We start from the raw sequence: 21515 nt of genomic DNA, 5'->3' as shown, positions 1-21515 counted from the left end.
AAAAGCAACAATAAGGCTGTCTGCCTATACAGCATAAAACTTGACTTCAGCCTGAGTTTCAGATACCATAGGAAATAGGTATGTGTTTGGTGGAAAACTCCTTTTTTGTAAGATCTTTCTCAGTGTTTAGTTTTATTTGCTGTTTGAATTTATTGCGTTTCTTTATCACAGTCTCTCAGGCTCCCAAACCTTACAATTGAGAAACTTGACTGAAAAATTGGTTAGAGAAGATTTCTTTACAGTAGTAACTATTTCATAGTCATTATGTGCTTACTTGTTTAACTTTACCGCTTCATCATTGTTTTTGATGCAATTATATATTCACAATTCAAAATGGTGCAATTGTATTTCTCTGACTAACCTGTGAAACTGAAGGGCTTCTTGGTTTACCTGGATCCAGACAAATGCTCCATTAGCTTGTGAGGAGGAGAAGGCAGCAACTTGTGAAGACCTGACATTGTGAGTTAAAGAATGACTGAAAAAAGAGATATCTTCTGGGCAAAGGAATGACATTTGGTATCAGGCACAGACAGAAGCAAGAACATATTCTGCCTTCTCAAGAGGACTTCATAATATGGAAATAAAAATCAAATAGTGTACCAGATCTGCTGTTTGAAGTAATGAAATTGCTGTAGTTGCCTCCAAGGCAAAATGTACTAACTGTGGAAAAATAGCTTTATACATCTTTAGGATGGGAATTAGAAAGGTAAGGAAGACATTTGAGCAGTAGAGGAGTTTCCCAGGTGGCTATGTGGCCAGCATGGCAGTCCTTGCCTTAGATGAGAGGAGGGCCAGGTAGTTGACTGCATAGTCTGGATTCACTTGTGTCTCTTATCTAAAAGATGATGCTGGCAGCAGCCCAGTGTCTCCTCACAGTGAATCCTAGGGCAGTTTTTCCAGCACTGACTCAAGAAGTACTGACAACAGATTTGTCTAAATCCCGTTTTGAAGTACATAGATGTTTTTTGGAGGTTTCGTGTCAAAGTACAGACATAGCCTGTATCTCCTTAGTCTTTATTTGTCTGACATATCAGCATCTTTTTGAGTAAGCACGATCTTTCTCTAAAAATTTGGTGCTTAAAACCATATTGTACTGAGCTTAAAAAAAAAAAAGATAAAAGATTAAAATCTAGACTGAAAATACAACTTCAGCTATTTTTAGTAGTGTTTGCTTTTCTACTAGGTAAAGATTCAGTGAACATTGACTGTTTTTACTGCAGGAGTGAAGAAAAGAGGGAAAATCAGATTCCAGTCTATGTCTCTAATTGCTTTGAAAACTGTACATCAATTTTGCTCTCTCTTTTTTGGGAAGTTTGGTATCAGAGAACTTCTTAGCTGATGTACCAACTGATATACATTTAGTCAACCTCCTCTGAGATTGGAGCAAGAGTTGGAGAATTACAAAAAAAAGAGTTTTAACTTGTTTGCTTAACAAATGAAATTTGTGTGATTGTAATGTGTCTGTGTGTTTCTTGTAGTTAATCTAAGAACATTACAATAATTAGGAAGTGCTGTCCAACTGTGCAAGTCTTGTAAAGCCTGTCTCTGCTTCCCTGAAAAGCATTGTGAAGCAATACTGTGCTAGTCAGTCACTACATCCCTCCAGTATTGCCATTTCAGACAGATGATGAGAATAACAGTTTAAGTGTTGCAGCTGGAGAAGCAAAGAACAGCAAAATTAAAAAGTGGGAAAGAAAAGGAGAGAGAATAAATACATAAACAATCAGGGTTCTGGGCTTTTGGGAATTACTTCTCAGTGAGGAAGAATGCCCTTGTTTTGTGATCTGGGTTCAGAACTCCTGATACTAGAGGCAAGCAAGAGACAAAGTTTCTGGGATTCGAAAACCTGTTGTGGGATTCATTTTGGCTAACATTAAGTATCAAGAGAGTAGGTAGCTGCAACTGAACCATTCACAGTAGGTTTCTTTCCCAATAAATAAAATTTAGATCTATTGACAAGATAGATGGTAGATGTTTGGTCAACTCAGTTGAAAGTGTATGTTTCGAACAATTCATGTGAATTATTCTCCAGAAATGTCTGGTTTGCTTTTGTAAACGCATCTATATGCCTGATTTAACTGTTCTTATCTACACTGTATGTCTATAAAGTTGCTGAAAAAAACTTTAAGGATGAGATTAATTCCACCCTATCAGAAATGAAAAGTCAAAAGACTCATCAGTCTGCATTATCTCTAGTCATCTTTCTTTATTCTGCTCCCATGGCTTGTTCTTGCAAGAGTCAGAAATTTAGAAAAGCCAGCCTAGAAGTCAGTGAATCAATCTCCCCATGTAAGTGTGGGATTACCATTCCCCATCTCATTTCTGAGATGCTTGTCTAACAAACCCCTTTAATGCCTATGATGAGGAGGAATCTGTGGTCTCCGGGGATGTTCTATGCCAGTGGTGAACCCTTCTCACTGTTTTTTGGCTATCTTAGCCCAGATTACCTTGCTATAAATAAAACCCATTGCTACTTTTCTTATCTCCTGTGACTATGGGAAACAGATGATTCCTTTCTCTCTGAAAAGATCTGTGGGCTTCCAAGAACCTCATCAATTTTCTTTTCTTTGGCTGAACAATTAGTTCAGCTTTTCTTTGCTTTGACTTCAGGCTCAAACCTGTCCTTGAAGAAGGGTGTGTGTTCCTTCTTTATGTCATCTCCCTTCTCTGTTTTATGTCTTTCAGTAAGAGGCATTGCATATCCCTTTGGCAATCAGTTAAAAAAAGTCAGTTAATTAGGGATCTATCAAAGAGAAAAAACAAGCAGTTGGCACTATACATTGCAGTTTCTTCTCTGCCTTGATGTACAGATGGTTTTCATATTAACACTTTATTGCATGAAATGCAGAAACCATAGGAACTATCCCCATCATAATTCCTAACAACCATCTCCATATCTGATGTGATCAATAGATACGATAGCCACAGACACTTCCATCAAGAAAACTGCAAATGGGACATGAAGATGCATGTAAGTGAGCATAAAATTAAGAAATAAATACTCCTTGTTTGTCAAGCATCAGTAGTGATGCTATTTTTGTAGCAAGTTTATGTGGGAAGCACAAAAGCATTATTTTAATGAAGGACACATTGCATCAGCCACCTTGTAAGAAGAAAAATTCCTCATTATAGAGTATGGCAGTGGCTGCTTCAGGCATTGTTAGCTTGCAGTTTTGGAAACTTTCCCAAAAATCACGTTTTCTTTAACTGATGACTGTTCAGTTTTCAAAGAGGTCAGAGGATGGTTTTCTATAGCCTTCAGCTGTGTCTTGGCAGAGATTAGGGTCTAAGGGCCATGATCACAAAAATGTTTGCAATCAGCTATTATTTAGGCACCTAAATAGGATTTAGCAATATAAATAACTCATGAGATTGGCCATAAATGAGAACATTTCCTTGGCTTATACACATATTTCTTTCTTAGCACTTTAAAATAAGAGAGTTTTTGAGGCTGGTAGTATCAGACTTAAAATTTTTTAAATTTAATTAATTTTTATGTTCAGTTAATGTTGGCTGAGTGCTTTGGAAGCTTAAGAGTTGCACAAACCTAAGTATGGCAGACTTCATCACATACTGAGACGCATCATGTATACAAAAGCTGCAGTCTCAACTGGCCAAAGCCAGTGTCTCTGCCTCCAAGTAGAGTGTAACCAATATAGAATGTCTGGATGTGAAAACAACTGCAGATTGCTTGTCCAAATCACATATTACTGTGATGGAAACAGTGATGAGAATTGCTCTATTTTAGGGGGAAATTAAGACTGGAATCTTTGAAACCTAATTTCACTTTGACTTTGCTGGCCTGTGTTAGTCCTCTGCTCAGCATCTCTGTGCCAGCAGTGTTACTGCTTCATCTTGCCAGCAGCAGACAACTTGCCAGGAAAATCTGAGTCCTGTGATGTCCACACACGTGTGTGAGCGCATGGAGGCATGCACACGCATCTGATCCAATAACTGTGGTTAAGGTCAGGAGTATCATGTTTATCCCTGTTAATAACTGTCATGTTACCCTAACTTTCATTAATCTGTCCTTCCTAAAAGAGAGAGGAAGGGGAAATAAGTTATAGTCCTCGTCTACCCTGATTTATAGGACAGAGACTGATGTGTTAAGCAGCTTTTGGCTGAACTTAGGAGTGGAGAGCATGCTGGCTGACTTACTCTGCCCTCGTCAAAAACTCGTGCTTTGGCAATTGGAAAGTAATGGTGGATTCTGGGGACTTTGAGACATAAGTTTGCTTTCAACAGAGGCATAAATATAAAATGTTCCACTGCGGTGTGATACTTTCAAATGTCAACAGCTTCTTGGCCTTGGAGACAGATATTCTATGTATGAAGCAGAAACAAACTAAGGCAGGAGGGACCAGTCCTCTGGCTGTATGTACCATTTAGACTAGTGATTCAGAAAGGGTAGAAGAAAAGAAGTTGTTTTTCTGGTGGATTTGCATCCAATGCCCCCTTTATTTTCCTACTCCAGGACCTCCATTTTCATCTCCACCCTTTCATAGGGCTGCAGACAATTTCAGAGTGCTCTCAGCTCCCTCACATTTGACACATGACTTGTTGTCCTCATTTCCTTCCTGACAATAATGACATTAATAGGGTCTCTCATTTATCCAGTAGTGTGATAGTTTCACAACTTGCGAAAAACTATATCCCCTCACTGAGACCACTCGTATCCAGCTGTGCTGAAAGTACATCCCCTCCTCCCTTGGCCCATGTGCCCATCTCGGCTCAGGCTGCGTGGAAGTACTCGGCCATATGGCAGCGTGTGAGTGACTCACTTGTTTCTGTTGTGTTAAACTCTTAAAAAGCGAATACTGATATTCAGTAAATACTCATAACAGGCTGTTAGTGTGATCATCAGGTGGCTGTTAATATAATATCATGTGGTGTTCATTAAATAAAATCTGTAGTAACACTTGAGTCAAATGACCTGTTCATAAGAAAAATGCATTCACAGAACTTCAGGGTTTTTTCTGTGTAGGATTTCTCTTAATATATGCCTTTTTAATAGATGTTCTTGATTACATAAGCCTACTTCTTTATCTGTTGTCTGCAAGCTATCTACTTTGAATATTCTCTATCGTGTGTCTCATAGGTCTACTTATTTGAAACATTGTTTCTCACCTTTCTGCCTAAGCATCTCTAGCAGAAAAGTTTGATCACTTAAATCATAAATCTTTGCTTCCACTCAGCTGGCAGATTTATAGATATGAATAAGGACATTAGAGCTTTCAAGAAGATTACATATGTGCTTTCCAGTCCAGATTTACACTGAAGTGCATCTCTCTTCTGTCCTTTTCCCCACCTCCTCACCATGCATGCATGTATATTTGCATAGTTATTCCTTTTCATCCACATTGCTGTGAAAAAGTTGTCTATATGTATAACCAGAAAACATCATGATCACTTACAACTTATAAAACAGTCTCTCATTGAAACTAGCCAAACAGTAAGACTGCAATTAATGCTTATTCATTCTGCTCATTGAACCAAATGTTCTTCAATATGTTTTCTGCAGTATTTGCTTTCTCTGTTAAAAATAGCATGAATGAAACGCCATCCAATAAATTAGAACTGGTGGAAATTCCCATTTCATTTACATAAGGAGGTTTGAGTGTGCATATTTCTTCAATGTTTTTCCACGGTAAGGCTCATTTAGCATATAAAAGTGCTAAAAATTTTGCATTCAAAAATATCAAGGATTTCCTCAATAACATTTGCGTAATAATTAAATTGCATTTATATTGGGAATTTATAATATAAAACTTCAGCTTGTTTCAAATGAAAGAAAAATTGTTATTAAACATCATCGATATTATTATCTTAACGTACAAGGGATTTTAATCATAACTGGTAATGTTATTAAATAGTAAATAACAGAGTAGACAGAATGTATTTGTTGGTTTTGTATAGCTTGATATTTTTACTCTTTCATTTTATTTTTGTGTTGTAACTTCCTGAGTTGAATCTTACCAGGCAAACATTTAGATTGATCAGGTGGTCCAGGAGAAGATATTTCTTACAAATATTTTAAGCTATTTTCCCAAACTATGAACATCTTAATTGTATATTCCGATGTAGAAAGTGCAATTCCAATGTTTCTGACCAGTTTTATAAACAAACTTTTAGTTCTGGGAAAGAAACACAGAAATTTGATAGGCATAACAAGATAGATCTTGGGACTCAAGCTCTTAGTTTGACTGCCTCATATCTCTTTTTTCATGGAAGTTGATTTATTATACAGCTTTTGAGCCTATTTCACATTTATATAATACTTCATTCTAGATCACAGGTTAGTTTTGAGCTTGTGTGTTCAGTCTTATATTCAGAAGATGATAGCTGCCAAAATAGCAGCTTCCTTTAAATTCATTTTAGGAGAGACTTTACATTTTACTTTTCCAGTTCCAGTGATGATGGAAGTAGCAGATAGTGGCTGTATATTATAACCTCCTCCACCAAGTTGTTAAGTAGTTTGGTGACAAGCATAGAGTAGTTTACCATCCGAGATGTTTAGAAATCACCTTTTCCATATGTTTATCTGTACTTTTCTTGTCTTGTTAATTAGCTGGTAAAATGGAGCATACAGTGTTAGTAATCTTGACAAGTATACTTGTGCTTTTCACAGTTTGTAGATCATTTCCAATGCTGGAAACTGTGAGGATTTGATCAATTTCTGAAATGATGTTCTATTGCAGGAGATCTTTTGGGTGAACAACATAGTCCCATTTTCTCCATAGTTGGTATGAGACAGCTTGGAGATGAGTAGTTCTTACAGCATCGGTGCTTTATTATTCAGTTTGAGAACCTGAACAAACTATGCTGTCTGCTAAACAGTACTAGGATGTGCCCTGGAGACCTGCCTGTTTGTTGGGTAGGGTGTTTTATCAGAGATTTTATATTGAGATTAGACTCTACTCATCAGCAATAAAATTGGACTGACTTGTTAAATTTACCATTTCAATTTTCTACTTTCCATTCTAGATACACACCTTATATCTGGAGTTCTGTCATGTCTTGAGTAAGTGTACACTTTTTTAGTGCCAGAGCTGTCCACAGATTCTCTTATACTGGCAAAATATTTCAAAAAGAGAAAAATTATCAAAATCCAGAGTTCATTAGATTTTAGAAAATAAAAACATTCCAAAGGCATATGAAGAAAATATATTTATCCTTAATACTTATGAGAAGACTTTTTTTTTTTAAAGTCTTATCAAACACAAACTTTAGTACAACAGCTGAGAGAGAATCAGTCACAAGCTGGATAATATTTCAAAGTGATAAAATCAGAAAGTGGAATACATCAGTGGTAGGTATTCATGTTTATATACTCGTCCACATTTAGTGAGATGGTGTGTATACAGACAGAAATATATCAAGTATAAACGCCAATAGAAGACTTCTGTATAATGGCTGTGTTGTTCTGCACTGCAAAACTAATGGCTCACTATATAGGCTTCAACAGTGGTTCAGTGCTGTTATTTTCAAAATGCAACCTACAGAAATTTCCCACTGAAAACCTCAAGAGTCTTACCTGACAGTTCAGGTTGCTTCTGTGAACAGTCACCTTTGAATAAACTTATTTTCGTAGCATAGCTCCCTGCAGGAGAACTGGATGCTAATAATATGCATAAAATAATATAAGGCTGAGTAATCTTTAGGAAGTCTCATGTTGCCATGGAATTGAATACCCGTAGGTGGTGGGTCATGGAGCTCTGATTTGGGTTCTTTTATTCTTCAGTCAGAGCTTTTAAAATTTTGTTCCAGAGGAATTGTAACACTTTTTTTTTTCTTTTTGTTTTGGAAGAAAATTTTCTAGGGACTTAAAATTTATTGAAGCAAGAAGGGGGCTAACATGAGATTTCATTCTTTCAACTGAGGAATCTGGGTCAAGGAAAGTTTTTGGAAGATTGCTAATTATTCTTTATAGAGTGGAGAGTGGTTAGAAGACAAACAAATTTAAATTGCTTTGTGTTTCCTGTTACCCTGGAATAGAAAAGAGAATTTTTTTCACAGCTACTTAGAACTGTTAAGATTGTCTAGCAAAAAAAGGAAGACAACTTCCAGAGCAAGGCAGTTTCTGATGAGGACACGATGTTCAGGAAGAAAAAAAAAATCCTGGAACAAATTTGATGAAGCTTTATACAAATTATTTATGTCTTTAACTTTACGTGCTCTTTCTGTTCTGCAAGCACACACTGACATCTACAGAATAAGTGATTTCAGAAAATAGGACAGACTTATTTTTGCATAGCAGTTGCTCTACTGCAGGTCTGTAAGATAGGCTATATTGTTTTCTGCTTAGAAAAATGTAAATTGGGAAACCTTGGGAAATACACAACAGGGAGCAGAACTTTGGGATCAAATAAATTGCTTGAAATTTTCATTATAAATATAATTTTTAAATTCATACTTAAGTATTTAATAATAAGGACAAAGCTACATAAATAAGATAGAATTGCTATTTTTTTCAAATCACTTTGGGGAGGACCTCTCTCCTGAGATTCTAGTGGGAGTCTACTGAGATCATAGCTCAGACTAGATGCAGACAGATAGCTGTGTAGTTTTTACCAGTGGGAGACATACTAAAATATTATGAGATGTGTTAAACTTCCTAGATGCATATTGCAGATAAAATGCTACTAATGCTAACTGGGAATGTTTATTGATTTAGACATAGTGCTGTTAAGAATAATGATATTACAAAAAAGCCGTCGTATAAAGAACATTAGATATTGTAATCATATATTGATTTCATTCATGTTGAATAGAAGATTAAAGAAAACCAAAGCAGTCCAATAATTAAGGGGGTTTTTTTTATATTAAGGTAGAACAGTTTGAAAATTTGAGATAATTAGTGAAGTTAATTAGACTTAAGAGTTTAGGGACTTGAACACTGGAGGAGATCTGGAGTTTCAACCAGAAAGCAAGCCAAAAGCTGTCTTAGGTTTGCATCTGTGCAAAATATTTTGATAAGGGTCCAAAGTCAACTGGCAGAAAAGGGAAAGTCTAGAAAGAATTGGTTAGCAAAGATGTCTGTACCAAAACCCAGGCATGGAAGTATTCACAGTCACATTTGCCAAAATTATGCTGATTTTGAGTAAAGTTTTTAGCCAGATGTGGAGATTAAAAAAAAAAAAAAAGAAGAAGAAATGATAACAAACAAAACACCACAAACTGAAGTCATGATACAGTGTAGTAATGACTGATATACTATTTCAATTTTTTGGCCTCTATATTCAGCAAAAATGAAATATGTCATGGGGGAAAAGCCCCCTGTCTAATCAGAATCTTTGGAGAAATGAAAGTTACATTAAATCAATTGCAAAACTAATTATGTACAAGTAAGACCTGTCACTGTTGAGGAAAAAACAAGTTTGTATATGCTATTAAGATAGTGACAGAATTCAACGCTCTGCACCTTCCTGTAAAGCAAAAAGCCTGATATTAGTAAGGCTGGTCTGTCATTTTTATTGATCTGATTTTCCATGTTGAATAAAAATAATCTCCTTGAGTTTTCAGGGAGAACATCAATCTGTGAATAAACTCATGTGTAAACTTCAAAACACTCCTCTGACCAATCTCAGAAGTATGCTGTGATATACAGAATGAAAGATGGTTTCATGGGCTGTTTCCAACCTAACATGCATTTTCAATCTGCAATTATTTAAACTTTCTCAGAAAAAGAAATGTCACTAGGACTTTACACACCTCAGTAAGCATTGTGGTATTAGCAGATGTTCTTAGTAAAGCCACATTTTCCAAATATCCCACTGTTAGCCTATTGCAAGGATGACTCAGCCTGTTTACTTTAGTTTTATCTAAATAATTATAGTAAAATTTAATTGCCTGAACCAGATAGCATTCAAGGAGAACCCATTAATATTAGGGGCAAAAGCTGCTTGGGGATTTTTGAATTAGACATAGTCCTGGAGTCCTTGGCATTTTTTAACTTGGGAGGCTAATTTCTGTGTTTTCTGTTGATAGGTAGAGCAATGTTGCGGTAAGTCTGGAGGTACCACTGTGGAGGTTGAAGAAGCAAAAATGTGGGTGGGCTGGCAATTGTATGTGCCTTTAGATGACAGGTGGGTTTTGTTGCCCATGTTGCAGCACAGTTCATGGTGTGAGGCATGTGTGTCCAGGTGTGAATATTGATTTAACAGCAGCATATAAAAGTGCTTTGCTTTAGTAAGACTGCTGTAGTTAATTATTTGGTGCGTGTGGATTTTGTCTGTAAAAAGTAACTGTTGAGGAGGTCTGTATTGTAGTAAGTTTGAATTTCCAATCTTGTCTTTTTTTCCTGTATAATTTGTAGATTCCTTAGCCTCTGGTTGGTTTGATATTTCTCTTATGTCACAGCGCAGTACTTTTTCTTCTGTGTGTGAAAACTTGATAAAAACCATTCTAAATCATTAGTATTTGATACTGAAGGCATTCTTTTTTTGGGGGGGGGGAGGGGCTGCCAAGTGCTGTTGTAATTTTAAAAAGCCATTATAATGCTGGGTGGTTTTATCTCTTCAGGTAACATCAGTTTATAGTTTTGTTCTTTAAAAATTGCTGCCTGCTAACTTTCAGTACTCCTATTACAGGCAGATTTGAGGCACTAATTAGACAAAAATCAGTCTGTAATATTTTGAATTCCTTGAGGTATGTTAAATAACTTTATTTGCTGCAAGAGAGCCGGCATGTGCCTCTTTAACTTTCTTTAAAAACAAACCTACTGCAGCAGACACTTATATAACAGCTTGCATTCAAATTGAACAAAGATATGGCTTTTATAACTCCTCTATTTTCTTCCTCAAATCTTCAAATTTTTCATCTCCTTTTCCTACTTGTTACAACCAATGTACACCTACTTACATGTCCCTGCCAACGAAAACCAAATGCATACCAGTTACACAGGTTAGAATTTGGAGTAATTGCATTATTTAGGGAAGTGTGTGATTGGCGTTTGGTGAATTGGTCTAGAGTTGGATACAGCTTTTCATAGGAAAGTCAGAGGCATGGTGTAAAAAGAGCCTAAAGTGACCCTCTCAACCCCCTGCTGTGATAATAACACTGTTTTAGATGGATGGATGGATGGATGGATGGATGGATGGATGAATGAATGATGTTTGGTAAAGGATGAGAGGAAAACCTGCAAGAAATGCAAAGTAAACATAGCCGTAGTTTCATGGTAAGTATTGTAGGTACATAGGAAGGTAGCACAGAACAGCCAACATTTTTGGCAGGATTCCAAGATGCTTGATATTCTTACCATGGGAAAATCTGTAATTAGCCTAAAAACTTGCATGTTTATTGAGCTATACTAGTACCCAAACCAGTGACTTCCTGGTAGGCTAAAATAGGCTAATTCTTATTGGCACTGGTCCACATTTTCTGCCTCCAAAGCAAGTGTCCTGATATTTTGCATGCAGAAATGCAAGAAACATGAAACTGAAGAAGAAGTAAGAAGGTGCATGTGTCTACAGTCTAGTAAGTAAGGACATGCATCAGGGAGAAAAAGTACTTCCATTCAGCTCATTCCTTCTTAGGATAGTTTGCAGTGTCTGGGTCCACTATCATTTATAAGCAAAAGATATACAGACATTAAACCTTAATTGTCATCTGTTTAATTTAGTGTCCTAATTGCCAGGTAATGTAATGAAGCACCACTGCAGGTGCTCTTGCTCACTCATCACCCAGGTGGACCACAATCTTGGAAACCCGTTTTGCATCTGTAAAACCACTTCAAGAGTGAAGGAACCTTAAACTTTGGAAATGACAATCCAGCCCCAGCAAACTTCATCATTATGCAAGTCGCGTCCATAAACCAAACTGCAATAGTCATAGCTCCTTAATTACACCAGTATTTTCAATTTTATGTTTCTAGGTATTTTTTTTCCTATTGTCAATGAACTTAGACATTTCATATACATTAAGTAAACAGTGATCTTCAGTTACTATAATGCCTGATTTTTTATTGAAGCTCAGTGGATAGTTACTTGTTGAAATGATACTGCTACAGTTGAATGTAGGTAAAGTTTCCTTTTTAAAGCACATAAATAGTCTCCATTAAATTACAGGCATGTAGCTTTTTGGAGTTTTTGCCTTTGGGAGAGAGTGTTGCCTGCATAGTGTAGGGCAGCAGCCTTTTCTCTTCCAACAAAACAGTAATGTGGGAGATTTCAATAAGTGCTCATGTTCTCATAACTCGTGTTTCAAATTATTGGTTTGAAAACAACTTGTATAGTTTTTGTTGCTGTCCCAGAACAGTGACATACTGTGGGCTTTTTTACTTTATCATTAGAGCATATAAGGACACACGTCCTCCAAGCTCTCAAATGTATGGCAACAGACCAGCTTTCTGTGATGTATAACACTACCTATATCTGTGTTTTCACATTAGCTCTTCATATACTCTTTATATATTTGAATGAAAGAATGAATTTCACATTGAGATTAATGTTCAAGAAATAATAGAATAGTTCAGTAGGAACATTCCTGCTTTCCTGAGAGATCAACCTTATGAAAAAATGTTTTCTGCTTATATGGCAAGTTTGGAAAAAAAGTCACTTGTGGATATAATTTGATAAAGAATGTCCACGACAAATAAGGTCATGTTAGCATGTTGGCTATGACAGAGATTTCAGATGAGTAGTTTCTCTCCTCAACAGATAACAGGGAAAACTTTTAAATGCATTTCTCTTATAAGCACATAATTGATGCTTTCTGAATGAGATTAGAACATAATTCTCCCTTAAATGACCCAGAAATCCCTTAAGAGAACCTACCTTTGTTCTAAACAGTTCCTAATGTTATCTGCACTTCCACAAGTAATCCTGACTTTGGTGGCCAGTTTCCACCATGTTTTCCAGAGCTTTCTTTTCCTGTCCTCCCACACACATATGAAATAGACTTCCTGGATTCACCCATAAGACTTCTGTCTCACATCTTTCTTCAGTGATACTATTTACCTTTCTTCTGATTAACCTGATGATGCAGTTAGGTGGATGGGCAATGGAAAGTAATTAGTACTTACCATGAGGGGAAATTCTCTTTCTCCTCCTTTTTAAATAACCTTTTTTCTCAAAACTATTGAAAGCTGCTTCCATGTCTTTATCTCCCCTTTAGGAAATATTTCATGATGCCACATCAAGTTCATGGTGTCCTTTTTAATGACAATGATACTTCAAAATACCATTATTCGCCACTCTCTACAAATTCAGGCAAATAGCAGTATTTAAATTAGACACTGTCTTCTTGATGTCTGTGTTTTTCATTTCTGGCTAAACGAAACTTTGGAATCCTAGAATCATAGCATCATAGAATAGTTCGGGTTGGAAAGGACTGTTAAAGGTCATCTAGTCCAACACCCTCCCACCAATGATCAGGGACATCTTCAAATAGATCAGGTTGCTCAGAACCCAATGCAACCTAAACTTGAATGTTTCCAGGGGTGGAGGATCTACCACCTCTCTGGGTAGCATGTTCCAGTGTTTCCCCATCCTCATAGTAAAAAATTTCTTCCTCATATGTAGTCTAAATCTACCGTTTTTTTAGTTTAAAGTCATTACCCTTGTCCGTATTTCTAGATGATTCTGTCTAGCCATCCTAATACTTCCTTACTGACAAATTCTTCAGGACAAAAATTGCACATTTTTATGGGTGTGGTTAGCACCTCTTATGTATGGGAACAACTTCAGTAAACTAGTAAACACCTGGATTTTGACATTATTCTTGGGTATAGTGTGGTGAGATCTGACACAGCAACTGTGCGTACATTGAGAACATGAGAAGCGAGACGAAAAAAAGATCCTCAGCCCAAAACAAGATTTTTAACAGTTTGAGTGCATTCTTCCTACTGCAGCATACACTTGCTGTGCATTTATCATTAGAAGTAGCATTGCTGTCAAGTCTCCCACTTGGAAAGCGTTTAGATGCCACATATTGTGTGTATTAGAAGTGCCTAACGAGGCAGAATATGTGCGTGCCGTCATTGCTAGTCTAGTTGAAACTGGCCTCATTTTCTTTAAAGTTGCCTGTGATCTGCAAACCCAGTAATGAAGAAGGAAAAATGAAATTCAATGAAACAATATTATGTATCTCCTGGGTTTTTCAAAGCTACAGAGCACTAATTAAAATCTCAGACTTAAATATCTGATCTTTGGGGGTGTAAAACAATGCATAGGTTAGCTAGAAACCATAACTTCACAGATAAACAGGGGCAAAATAAAAGCATAATTGTCTGGGGCCAGTTAAATTGGGTGTTAGAAGAATTCTGTTTAAGTAGATGTTGGTTTATACATCTTAAAACTCTTGCTATTTTTTCCAGTATTTACATATATTATCTGTGCTGTAAGATGCCAAAAGATTATCAAATGTGGTGGAGCAGTTACTGGTGTGCTTTAGGCACAGTGTTGAAGCTGTGCTACCTTAGAATATAACCCCTTGCCCAAGGAAAGTGGTCTCATCTTTGCTGACTCACCTTGTCACAAGACAGGGGATAATACATGTTGTTTAGAAATATTGGTGAGAAGCCATTGGAGCTGCATGCTCAAGAAATTTCATGCTAAAAATTTTTAGCCTGCCTTCTCTATCTTCAAAATTTCTCCAAAGGAATCAATTCGTTCACATGTTTTTCTCTACCCTCATGTTGTAAGCAACTGAGTGGTAATGCGTGGTCTGTGATAGAGAAAGGCAGAAATAGAAATTATGTGTGGAAATAGCTAAAATTGGACTATTGTAAGGGTAGAGACAGTATAAGGAAAGAACTAAAAATACCTTCTGGATAGACATATGTGTGTATGCGTATACAAATGGGAATAAGACTTTAATCACCAGTATACAGATTCCATTGTTTAGGAATTTTATTCCTTTAATGATCTATTGATTTGCACTTGCCTTATCAGAAGGTCTTTTTGCAGTTAGGTTTTGTTTTGCTTTTTTTAAGATTAGAAGTAATTTGTTTCTTTAGTGTTTGGTATTTGGTAAAATTTTACTATTTCTAAACATCTCTTCATATGAAAAAATTCAAGTAAAGTGTTTCGACTTAAAAGAAAAAGAAAAGGGAAAAACCTCTCCAAATCTAAACTGAAGAGTATATTTATTTAATATACTGTGCATATATTAAATAAATCAGACCCACAAACGTTAGCGAATTCAGACTATGTTTTAATTCATTATTCTTTGGCTCCCCCACTGCTTCAGCATGGCTCTTTCCTCCTTCCTCTGCCGTCCCTTACAGAACAACAATGAGAATATGAAACAGTGAGTCTCTCCAGGTCTCCTTTCCCTAATGGAACAACCATAGCCTCAGACTATCAGAAAGGAAAATTGAAAAGGAAGTCCTGCTTCTCACTTGATAGCTCAAAGTGAGAGATGCTCAGTGGTGGCTGTACAACATGGCCCACCCAAACGTGAGGGCAGTGGGCAGAAACTATAGAGGAGATGGATCCTCCATGATGCAGGCAGGATCTTCAGAAAGTATCTCTGTAAGGTTTGAAGACTTCTAAAGAAGGCTTTTAATCACATGAAAACACTTCTAGAGGTTTGTATTTTTGCCATACTGTTGTTTTTCTGCATAGCTGTATAAATCAGAGAAAAACTGAACCTGATTAGAGAGAAGTTTTATGGAATCAGTTGGTGTGGGGGAAGTTCCAGTCCTGCTTCCTCTAGTTTCTTTAACCTGACAAATAAACTTTCCTCTAACCTACTCTAAATTTTTGGGAATCAGTTGAGGACTTATAAGTTGGGTAAGTCAGTCTGAGGACAGACAATAAACATGGAAGATTTCAATCCATAGTTAAAGTGTTCATGAAGATTTATAAGCAACTGGTAAATAACATTTTATAATGGGAGGTGTCAAGCAGCTTCAACTGTAACATTGAACTGAATGTTCAGTTGAAGTGAATTGTAATATTCCACTTAATATAATCTCAGTAATGTGTTTTGCAGTAGAAAAGAGGGCTCATGATGTGGTGTAGGCAACATTATACACATGAGCTGTGAAGAAACAAAAGTTCTTGGCACCAAATATCTTACCTTTTAAATGTGGCAATATGCTAAATATGAGTCACAGAAAAGAATAATTTGGTGTTTCTATGTACATCTCTTGACATGCACTTCAGTAGAAGTACAAAATTTTAAAATTGCTGTTTTATTTTAAAAAATTATCTTAAATAGTGGTACTAATTACCAAAGCAAGAAAACCATTGCATATTTTACATTGGGATATCAGTAAAGCATGGTGTCTGGATAATGATGCAAATGTGCCATCTAGGACTTATCCTGCAATCACTAGCCTGAGGATTTAAATCCTCACAGAAGTCAGGTGCTTGGAGATGTTTGAGCATCTAAATCATCAAAGCAAAATTAGAAAAAAATGCAGCACAATAGAATTTATTGAACATCTTTTATGTCAAAGAGTTCTATGAAAATGTTCAAAAAATTTTAATGTGTTGTCAAGACCTAGAAGTATGAGCTGGTTTTTGTAAAAATAAAGAAAAGAAATACTTGTATTATTAAAATATTTTTAACTTTTTGGAGGGGGAGAAGTTTTAGATAGCTTGAAACTTTTTCAAGAAAAGGTCATTTTAAAAGCAAGATACATTGAGCTAAATTGCTATAATAACAAGAATAGCACTAGAAAACATGATGCTTGCAGTCTTATTAACTTGGAAATGTAAAAGGTGAGTCTTACACTGTGACTCCTTATCCAGGACACCACTGTTCTTACAGATGGCACGGCTGGACTTCCTCTTATTTAATCTTCTCAGATTCTCTATGGTCATTTACTTGCTATCTAGCTGCAGCTCCAGTGTTGCTTGTGTTGTTTCCAGCCCATGAAATGTGATTTCTCAGGGATTCCTAGTTGTCCATTCCTGGCTGGTTCACCAAGCATTGGCTGCATCTTCTTTTCTTTCACCCTTTTCAGATTTTGCATAGTTGATCATGCTTTCCAGAGTAACTTCTTCACCATTAGGTCCTGTATTTTCCTCTTCCAGTTTCTCTTCCTACTCTCTTATTACTTCAGCGTATCGTCTCAAAACCAAACCAACCCCCACCTAGTCCTAGGGAAGAGGGGAGGGAGGTGAGAGACAGAATAAGCCTCAAGATGTATTAAGATGCTGGTAGACAATACTTTTGTTTCTGCCTGAGTTAAGGATATTCTTTAAAACTGTTACTGAGTGAAAGCTTCTGTGTCCTGGAATTTTCTCAGGAATGCAGTTTCTTAGATCATTTAATTTTAAAATATTAGCGATCTTTGAAACAAAAGTATCCTGTGTTCCTTTCTTTTTACTGACAAAAACTAATTTGTTACAAATGTGAAAATGGAATTATAGGAATATGTATTTATATTAATGGGAGAAACTGTTACATTAAAGTCTTTCAATCTTTTCTTTTTTTCTTCTTGTAACTCAAATTATATTGGCCTTTGTTATCTTCTGTGCTTTGACTTTGGTGGTCTAATATGTTTGGAGTGACCACTAGGACTTCCTACTTATGTTGGTGGCGCTGCTTATGGTACAAGCAAACTCACTGTCAAAAAAAGCGGAAACTTGATTACAAGTTTGGGTTTGAGGAGAGTGGTATTTAGGCACTCCTACCCCTTAAATAAGACTTATTTCCAAATTTCATTTTTCTTGTTCTGTTCAGAGTAAAAAAAAGAAATCAGATCAACATAGTTAAAAATAACCTAAAATTTCATTGCAGAAATTTATGGATAATTTATTTAGGAAAAGATGGGAAAAATAGGAAGTCTTGTTAGGAAGTTTGTGAATGGTCAAATACAATCCAAGAGAAACATCATCAGCTAATATATATTGTCATAATTCCTTCATGATAATTCAATTGAAGTCAAGATGTACAAGCTGAGAATGTGCACTGAAGTGTGCATATTAAACATCTGCTGTTTTTAAAAAAAGTCTAAAAATATTTGGAGGGTGAAATAAACTGTGAAAAGTCTGCTTTCTGTTGTTTCATCTTTTAAGACATTTAACCCTGTAGATCATATATGTAAAGTGGAAAATAGCTCAAGGCCATTTAATTATGGAAATCATAAAAGCTAGGATATGAGATATAGTATTAAAAGAAGGCTATCTACTAAACCAATTCTGTCAGTTTCTTTTGGGTACTCAATATGATGTACAGATACAAAATTGATATTTGTACAGAAATTTGAAAGAAATGAGGGAGACGGTTTTGTAAAAGAAGATGGAAAAAATTGGTAGGACTGGATTACTTCTTGGTTTTCTTTTATAGCATGCTTTGAGAATAAATTTTCTTTACTGATGCATATGCTAAAAGAATCCTTTGCTGCAGCCTCTCTGCATTGCTTCCTAGAATTTGAGGACAAAATACATAGCTCTGTTTTTCATGTCGGTGTACTTGAACAACAGTGCAAAATTATTAGGTTTTTAATCAGGTGAACTTGCAGAAAAAATTACCCAGCTTAGGGAAACTCAAGCTTCACTAGGATGAGTGCAGGGGTTCTCATTACTGTGTGCAACATGGCTCATCTTCAGGTCATGCAGCTGACAGTTTTTGAGGTGAGTCTTACAGTGTGAGTCTAGGTCCTGTATCTGATAACAGCTTAAACCAACTGGTTTAATATTCTTTCCATGTAAGATGAAAAAGGGGAAAGCAGATAAGAGTGTCCCTTGTCTCCTTTGTTGCTTAGTTGGTTGTAGAATAAATCCAGATAAGCGAGGCATAAGGCTTTTGCTTTATGTAGGTGTTCTCCACTTCTATAGTACCAATACAGTAAAATCACCACATATTTTCCCACCCCCTACGTACATAAAGAAAAAATAGCTTATGCTCAAGATGTGGTGATCAGCAGCACACTGCTGTGCTCAAATTCTATTGCTTCCATAGAGATTCATTTTCCATTTCAAATTGCTAGGGGAGCCATAAAATATTTAGATAGCTACGTCTCTAGAAATCTTTTGTTGGGTACAATTGTGTCCAGATATAGAAGATTAACAGTTAACTTTGGGGACTGGATCTATGCAGATTTTAAAAAAAATCAAAACCATAAACCAATGCTTACATCTAAAATTTATGCCGTAGAACTTTCCATATTATTTAAGTTAACCTTCACATTACAGTGAAATTAATTGCTCATTTGCCATAGTAATAAAAAGCATTGCATTGTATTAAACCTAGGGTCCATGTAGAGTTCTATTGGTATGAAAAGCTTCCTCACCAAACTGAACTGGAAAACCACCTCTTGTATAACTTCTCTGGGGTTTATTATCTACTTTATTCTTTATTAGCAAAAGAAAATGTAGCATACACCCTATTGAAATACATTGGCATGTAGAAAGTTCTGCAGAGATAGACAAAGATAACAGACCAGACCAAATTCTTTATAGTCTCCTTTAACCTACAGTTCACCCACAAAGGCCTTGACTTTTCCTTCAAGGACAAGAGGTACAGAGGATCCCAATGTTGCCGTGTGAGTTTGCTGCTACATACTTCACCAGGACTCTGGTGTCTGTGGTAGAACTTCACACATCTGAGTGATACATGTACATTTCTATCCTGAAGAACCACAGTTCTCTATTTGACTCCTTGACTTTCTCCTGTCCTGGCTCCCATGCAGTAACTTTTCCTGTCTTAAGAGAAGTTTAACGTTTCCTGTGAATTTTCTTCAAACAAAGAGTTCATTATTTAATCCAGTTCACCCAGATGTTCTAGTTGGATTCTGGGATGGGGTGGGGGGTGAAGAGGAAGTGAGAAACACAAACAGTGAAACTTTCATAAATAGCTGTTCCTTTGTTATGTCTTTTGAAAATGGAATATGTGCCTGCTGTGTTCTGTAAACACATGCATTGCATTAGTACAAGCCAATGCATTTCATTCAAGCACATCTAAATATTAGAGGGAAAGTAGCAAGGAGTTATGATTGCAGGGAAACTTTATGGGGAAGAAGAAAGAGTTCTGCCTAGTTCAGTGAGTAATAACTTGAATGGTAGAGTTTTATAGGGTAATAGTGAAAGAGCAAACAAATGTAAGTCATCTAATTAGGAAATTGAGGGGAAAAAGTAACAGGAATAGATAAGGAGAACTGAAGTAGATGTTTACAGCAGCAGCTATAAAAGTGTCTGTTGAATTGCTCTTCATAATGAAGAACGGGGAGCACAGCATCTGATTCACACAAGGTTTCTCTCAAGTAACAGAATGCAATAGTTGTGCCAGTGTAAAACTGGGAATTATGTACTTGTGTGTGTTTGGCATGCTTTGCATGAAAGTACTGAGTGGATGTTTGTAATAGTTTGTCATTAGTGGACGTATAACCCTGTCTCATAAAATTATTGTGTTATCCTCACCCACCGTGAATTCAAATAAAAGGTATCAGTCAATGTATGTATGTATGCTACCATATTAATAATAATTTGCAGGATGATAGGGATTGTTTCAGATGCCTAATTCAATATGGGAAGTCAGTGAGATCGTAAATCATGGAACAAATTATCTTTTATCTTGAAAGAGAGTGAAAACACTGCTGTGAGATTTATGTGAATGAACATATGCTTTTGCACCTAGCTGTTCTAAAAGCAAATTAGTAAAATAATTTTCAATACAAATGCATTTGAGGTTTCAGATCAATGGTTAAAACAGCATTTATAACTTTTAGGGGTCCTTCTTGCTTTTTTGTCATTGTGTCACTCATTAAATAAATAGATTATTTTATAAGCTTTTAAATTCCTTTTTTTTAAATTCTTAATTATTTGCTGGTTTGATAGACTTTAAAGCTCACATATACAAGCAATTTCAGTAGCTTGAAAAGTAATCGCACATCAGCTCAGCTGTAGAAATTGTGCATGTGCACAAAATTTAATCTTCTTCTATTGTAGACTCAGCTAAGACATGTTGCATTAACTCATTTTTTTACTCTGCATATATGCAGATAATTGCTCTGACTCAGCTGACACTCAGCAACTGGGTAAGCTGCAGTAACCTGATCATCTGCTCAATCCCCTCTTCTTTTTTTAAATTACTTGTTTAAAATAGATAACATTTCTTATTTCTTTTGCTTTTTAAAAATCCTATTTCTACTATGGTTAGATATGGATCTGGTTTTTTGGTGTGGTTGGATCAGCTAGGTTCTGCACATTAATTTGGGGCCACAAAGTAAAAGGGGTTACAAAGACGTGTGTCCACAGCTGCAGTTCATACTGCTGTGTAAAGAGAAGTCAAAACTCCTTCTCTCTTAGAGACACAGGGAGCGAGAGCACTCATCAATGAGCTCAGCATAGACGAGCACTTCGGAGCCATGAAACAATCTCCTGCCCACATGGGAGTCTGCAGGAAAGGGTGGGAGGTTGACGGCTTTTTGGATCTGGCCCCATTTCATCTTAATCTGCTCTGGCTCCTGATCTTTTCAAAGTCTCCCCATTGTGCATGTGATTTCTGCTAAACATGCAGAGAAATTTTTAAGATCAAGACCATATGATATAGCAAGATTAATCTACCCTTTGGCCTTCACCTCTCCCTCCCACTGGGGGAGAGGTTTGGTTCTGCTAATT

The 21515-nt window shown here is 36.3% G+C and overlaps 1 protein-coding gene across 1 annotated transcript in view; it reads left to right on the top strand.

The window, feature by feature from the left end:
- Window positions 1-21515, top strand: part of DCLK1 (doublecortin like kinase 1) — a 248821-nt gene that overhangs the window by 132141 nt on the left and 95165 nt on the right. The gene's annotated exons all lie outside the window — the stretch shown is intronic.

This window comes from Manacus vitellinus, unplaced genomic scaffold (genome assembly GCF_001715985.3).
Source record: "Manacus vitellinus isolate BGI_N305 unplaced genomic scaffold, ASM171598v3 scaffold_2_pilon, whole genome shotgun sequence".
In the NCBI taxonomy this organism is placed as follows: Eukaryota; Metazoa; Chordata; class Aves; order Passeriformes; family Pipridae; genus Manacus; species Manacus vitellinus.
This window is presented reverse-complemented; position numbering and strand designations above follow the sequence as displayed.